The 6,552-nt window shown below is 45.1% G+C and overlaps 1 long non-coding RNA gene across 1 annotated transcript; it reads right to left on the reverse strand.

The window, feature by feature from the left end:
- Positions 1-3,214: 3,214 nt before the first annotated feature.
- On the reverse strand, positions 3,215-6,303 carry LOC144301658 (uncharacterized). Its single transcript, XR_013368397.1, has 3 exons — positions 5,360-6,303; positions 3,577-3,720; positions 3,215-3,471 (listed from the first exon to the last, which is right to left on the reverse strand). It is a non-coding gene; the product is annotated as an uncharacterized LOC144301658 (long non-coding RNA).
- Positions 6,304-6,552: the final 249 nt, after the last annotated feature.

A 6,552-nucleotide genomic window follows, 5' to 3' on the forward strand; every position in this document is an offset into this window, starting at 1 on the left:
TGGAGAAATACACCATTGACCTGTCATCCCTGAGAAAATAAGAGCAATGTTTAGGTCAGCTGCCAGACCTATTGTTCTCTATTTGAAAGATAGTATAGAGAGTGTAGAGTGTATAGGTGTCACTCATCTTTTTCTTTCCCATCAGCTAAGAGACAGCCTAATGTCACCGTTGTTAGCAACAAGACAGATTGGCATCTAGACAGCATTTTTCACTGTGCACCAGACTGAAGTAAGTGCTTTATATGCATTATCTTGTTTGATTTTCATTATAATTCTGTAGGGTAGCAGCGGTATTATTGGTCACACTTTACAAATGCTGAACCTATGTGATCCAAAGAAGTAAATTCACAGCTAGTAAATAGGTGTGCTGGATTGAACTCAGGTCATTCAGACTTCAAAGTCCGCCTGTTTTCAGTAAAGGAAAAATAAGAGCAAAATGGCAGAGTGAATGGAAAATGCTGGATCTATTCTGACTTAATTTCCCTTGGCATTCACAGACTCCATGTTGTGCTAACACAGCATGCTGGTTAATTTACTTCAGTTCCCCATCCCACCCCATATCCTCCTTCCAGCCCAGAACTACATTAACATTTTTGGATGGTTTCCTCGGCTCACCCTCAACCCTACCTCACCCCCTCTTACCAACTTCTTTTCCCTGCCATAGATTCAAGCTGCTGAAGCCCACAATCTCCAGTGCTCTGGTTCATGAGTCAGTGGCTCATCACTAGAACTTCACAAGGTGATAAGTATCAGTAATGCCCTACATCTTCTCAGTTTTCTATTCCCTTCCCCCAAGCCCAAGTCTAGGCAAAGGACAAACCATAACTTCTGTGTCTGCACTAGAAGGTAAGCTGGTCTTGTGATATGGCCTCATCCCTTGCTACAAACACAGAATTAACTGTACCTTCCAGAGACCACCCTGCCAGGAATATGCCAATGTCAGAATAGAATCCCAGGAGCCACCTTCCCTGGGGAAGGGATGAGCTTTATATTACAGTAGTCTAGATCCCAATGAGATCCAAGGAGACCTTGGGAGTACCTTTCCAGGAAATTTTAGGGAGCTGGATGAAGGAGAGGAGAGAGGCAACCCAAAAGGTCTTCATGCCAAAGCATTCAACACACTGGACTAAAAGAACATGGGTACGCATCCTTCTGTTGGTCTCTGTCATCGCCGCCCTTCAGTCTCAGAACTGCCTGGTCCTCTTTTTCAATAACTTCCCCTTTTTCTGGATTTGTTTTCCCCTCCAAAGCTTTATGCCTCCTCTCATTCATGTCCCAGATTTGAATCTAAAATAAAGATGGGCAGACACTTCTTTCCCAACTTATCTACAGCAGCACTGCTCCCCAGCCCCCCAACACACACACCTGACAACTGACAAAGGTAGATCTCTTTGTCATTTAGGGGAAACCAATGGCATTTTCAAAGCTTATTTCTCTTAGAGTAAACTGTACAGCCCAGGGACAGTCACCTTGTGAGCTTCTTTATTCATGAATCCTCACTCTTCTTCCCAGGATTGATGGGTGACAGCTCCTCATTCTGAGCCTTTCTTATATATATTTACAGTAGTTTCTGAAGTACATCTTTAATCAAAGGGGCCATGACTCGCTGACACATCTTTGGAATATTACTGAGTAACTCATTAAAATGTTAATAGCTTCTGTCCAGATATATTGATCGTGATGTCAACTATTCTTGGAACAATAAATAAAGTTGATTCTTTAAATTTTATCTTTTAACCATGCTGAGCGATAAGTGAGGCAAGGAATGTCTGAAGGGAAATAAGTCACCTTGGAGGCTTCCAGGGAAACTGGGATCAAAAAAGAAGGTTCTATCAAGCTCTATGATGAAAAATGTTATGGCAGACAGAGTTAAACTCAAATCTAGAGTAGGGAAAAATACCTCAAATCCTTGGACTATGGCTGCTTCCCAGTATGTTTCTAAGTAAAATGATGAACAGGAGTGATTTTGAATCAACAACCTGAAAAATTTCTCCTGGCTTTCCAGAATGTTCTGAGCATGGATAACTCCAGGCTGAGAGAAGCCAGCATTCCAGGAGCCATTTTCAGTTTCCCAAGACTAACATCCAGGGTGGATATTCTCCAGTGCTTTTGCCACCTGCCCCTTGCCCTTTGGCTTCTGCATACTAATCTTTCTACCTCTCTGATCCTTGAACATGCCAAGTTCATACCTCATTGGCCTTCTGTCCTTGATGTTCCTTTTGCTTAGAAGATCCTTCCAGCCTCAGATGTTCACATGGCTGTGGAAGGCTGACTCCTTCATACAGGTCCCTCTCAACCCACTTGTCATTCCTGAAGATGCTTCCTGGACTTACCATCCTAAAACACCACCCCTCCACTCCCAACCAAATCCCCCACTAATGGAACCCGCTTGAATTTTGGTGACACGTCCCTCTGAAGTCATCCTTGTTCTTTGTTGACTTGTTTTTTATCCCTCTTCCCAGGAAGGTGAGGAGGAACCATGTCTATCTTACCCATTCAGTGTGACCCCAGCATCAGGTCCATGTCTGGCACAGTAGGCACCCAATAAATATTAGTTAAATGAATGAATGAAAGTCTTCTAAAACAAGAAAGGAATCCTGGAATACCCAGAAGAAATTAAGCTCAGAGACTCTGTCTCTACTAAGCAAAGCAAGGGAAAGGCTGGGAAAGGATACATGTAGGAAAATCCCCAGGAAATGTTTCCTACTCAGAGGGTGGAGAAGAGGAAAGGATTTAGGTGGGATGTACATGTAAGACTCCAATTACTACTTGGAGCTCAATTCGAGGGGAAAACCCTTTATATGGTTCCATGACTCAGGTCCTAAGTACTATAGTCTAGGGCAAGCTCAAGCGCTAAGTCAATGTTTCCAGAACAAACACCCACAACCAGAAGTGGCCTGGGCCAGTGACACATCACACCACTCTCTCAGGCCAGGGTGAGTCCTGTCAGGAACATTATTATCATTCCTGACGATCCGCCATACCAGCCCTGGTTGCTCTGATACCCCGTCAATGGTCCCATTCAGATGAAGCCCCGTTTTGCATATTATTCTTAATAAACATTCATAGTACAAGCCATAATGGCCCTTTCAAGGCTGCTGCTTTGAATGTGTATTAACAACAGAGTGCCTTTGTGTACTTACATGTAAAAATACACTAGCCACCCTGTTGATATGTAGCATATATATTTATAAATATTTATCACCAAGTCATGGCTGACATTTTCAAAATGCTGCATTTGAACTAGGCCTCGTTTTTTTTCTGTCTCCCAAGCTGAGAGGCCAGACGAGGTTAATTAATCCAATTTTGCCTAATAATGTGCGGCATAATGATCTCCATGCCCTGGTTTTATTTGTTGAGGGGGAGGGGGCTCCAAGGAAAGGCCTCCGTGACTCAGAAAGGAGGGGTTTCCTGACTCCAGGCTTGATCTCAAGCCAGCCTGGGATGATGGAGACGTGCCCACAGCACCTTCTGAGGAAGCAAGAAAAAGAAGAAGCAAGTCACAAACGAAACCCAGGGTTCTGGACTTGGGTTGCCTCCAGGGTAGGGAATAAAGTCATGTAATCAGCATCTCACCCGATTCCATCCCTTGTCTCCTGCTGAGCCGCTAGGAGACTCCAGTGATTCAGAAATGGCATCCCGAACGCACTCCTTGCCCCACACGCTGTGATTGATATGAGAACACTTGCCCCGGTGGCGAGGGCAAAACGAGTGTTGGATCTGATAAGGATTGGCCAACAGAAATACCTGGCCTTTAAAAAATTGATGAAGGACATAAAGCAAACCTTTTTTGGCTTCTTGCATTGGGCTGGTTTTATGAACCACAATGCACTGAAGACTCCTTTACAAACCTAGTCTCTCCAGATTATCCCAGCAAAAGTATCCTGCTTTGTGCATTTTGACCCATATTTACACTTGCCTTCTAACTCTCGGAGCCAGGATGCATGTAAGCCAAGACTTTAAGCCATATCTAGGAACCCCTGGGTGGCTCAGTGGTTGAGCATCTGCCTTCGGCTCAGGTCGTGATCCTGGGGTCCTGGGGTCGAGTCCTGCATCTAGCTCCCCATGGGGAGCCTACTTGTCCCTCTGCCTATGTCTCTGCCTCTCTGTCTCTGTGTGTGTGTGTGTCTCTCATGAATAAATAAATAAAATCTTTAAAAATAAATAAGTAAACAAATCATATCTAAATTCCCTGAACACCCACTCACCTCCACTCAATTCATTTAGGACTTGGTGCTGCTTCAGTGCTGTGGGCTCCTCTCTCCTCCCTGCAATGGCTCATGGTGTTTTAAGAATCCTGTTAGCCAGCTCCTGCTCCCCATCCCCAGGTGGCTGCCAAAGTCACAGAACAGACTTCACAGGCAATAAGCTCCAAGCTTATCCTGCCTCATCACCTCCTGGCTTGTCTCTGTCCCTGTCCAGCTCTGAGGGGCCAGCAAGGTACTCATCCCATACCACCCTCCAACCCACACTCACTTTCACCTCTTGTCACCTCCAGGAAGCAAAACTAGGCTAACAAATCCCACATGCCTGTTCCATTTAACACTGATGCAAACAAAATGAGGGGAAAGTGGATCTACTTCTTTAAAAAAGTAAAATGTGGGCCAGAGCCAGTTTAGCTTTTAAACCACGTATTCTTTGGATCACCCATGGGCCACACAGAGCTCATCAGCACCTGCGGCTCACTACTAAAGATGCTTGAGTCGTGAACCCCTTCCTCAATACACCCTCAAAAATTGATTGCCACATGGGCATTCACTGCATTCTTGTTTGCTTCCTCAGATCATACAACCAGCAAAACAGCAATGAATTTGAAATCAGAACCCTGGAAAAGAACCCTCCTGGCGTGAAAGCTGCACGATCTTGGGCAAGTTACCTAACCTGTAGGAAACAGGGGTCATAAACGTGCTCCATGGGGCCACGGTGAGTCCTGAATAAAACTGCTTGAGAAAGCACCCTGCGTGGCCATAGTAATTCTCAGCAAATCTCTGTGGAAGCAGTGACTGAGGAAATAAAAACTAGAGATGATTTTTTCCTGTTACTTAAAATCAGATAACACCTTGATAGTTCTAATAGTGAAAACTTCAAACTCATAAAGTTAATAAGCATTTGTAAACTTGTGAATGCTGATCTTTTCTTTTAAATAAATGTTCCCCCTCACCTGGATCCCATGGCATTTTATTTGTGGTATTGAGTGTGTAACTTATGCCAGGCTGGAATCCTCCTGATTACGTGTGTGATTAATGCCCACGGCATGGCTTGTCCTAATGGGGCCTAAGCCAAGGAGGCATTAATGATTACTTATTAATCAGCACGTGAATGGGCTCACCTAATGTGCCCCTCAGATTCTCAGCCTCACCTTCCTTCTGGGCCCTTGACTGTTTCCTTGGCTTCAGAAGCAGACCAATTCCATTGGGCCCAAGAGGTTCTACTGCCCGAGGCCAGGTAGCTCCATGCCCAACATCTCTGGTTCCTCCTGACTCTTGTGGATTCACTGAAGTAGGATGAGATCTACACAACAAGGTATAAAGTCTGATTTCTGCCTGGCTGGGAAGGAGCTGGAAGAGACAATTAACTGTATAAGGGAGTTAACTCCCCAAAGGGCAGATGTAGACCAAAGGAAGCAGAAGACTGGAGGAAGCCAGGGAGAAAAATGTCTTCTCCCTTTCTTCCTCCAATAGACTACTCTGAGACACAGTAACATCTGTGGATCTGATGAGTATATCTGCCAAGCAACTGTTCTTTCTCCGTGGCTCTCTGCATTGTTTTTTCTCAGTTCCCCTTTCCCTCACTCTCACTGCCCTGAGATTGCATCTCCCAAATAAAGCATTAGTACCTAATCCTTGCCTCAAGCTCAGTTTTCTAGAGAACCAAGACAGAGTATTTAAAAGATGCACAAGTTGAAGAAGAAGGGAAAAGGCTTCTGAGTCAACATGGAAGAGACAGAGGCTGAGACTGTTAATAAGTCGGCTCAGTGGATTTCATTATACTGCCTGGTTAACATGGTACAGCAGACCAAATGTTTGCATCCTCCCCAAATTCAGATGTTGAAGCTCTAATCCTCAAAGTGATAGCATTTGGAGGTGGGTCTTTGGGAGGTAATTAGGTCATGAGGATGGAGCCCCCATGAAGAGGATTAATGTCCTTATAAGAAGACTCACAAAAGAGATTTTCCTCCCTCCTTCCCTCTTCCTACTCTCCTCTTTCTTCAGGATGTGAAGACACAGCAACAAGGCAGCCATCTGCAAACCAATAAGCAGGCTCTCACCAGGAACTGAACTGGCCAACACCTTGAGCTTTGGCTTCCAGTTCCAGAACTCTGAGAAATAAATGTCTATTGTTCAAGCTCCCCAGTCTGTGATATTCTATGACAACAGCCTAACCTGACTAAGACATATGATCAAGCCAGCTGGCCCCTGCCCCTCCTTGGAGCCCAAGTCATCAGAAAAGCAGGGGCACCAGGCTGTGGCCAACTTACCCCACTGGGCTCTGCGGCAGCCCCAGCAGGAAAGTCCAGAAAGCCCTGCTCCCAGCCCATCTGGGGCTGGGGCT

The sequence above is a fragment of the Canis aureus genome, chromosome 30 (assembly GCF_053574225.1).
Source record: "Canis aureus isolate CA01 chromosome 30, VMU_Caureus_v.1.0, whole genome shotgun sequence".
Lineage (NCBI taxonomy): Eukaryota > Metazoa > Chordata > Mammalia > Carnivora > Canidae > Canis > Canis aureus.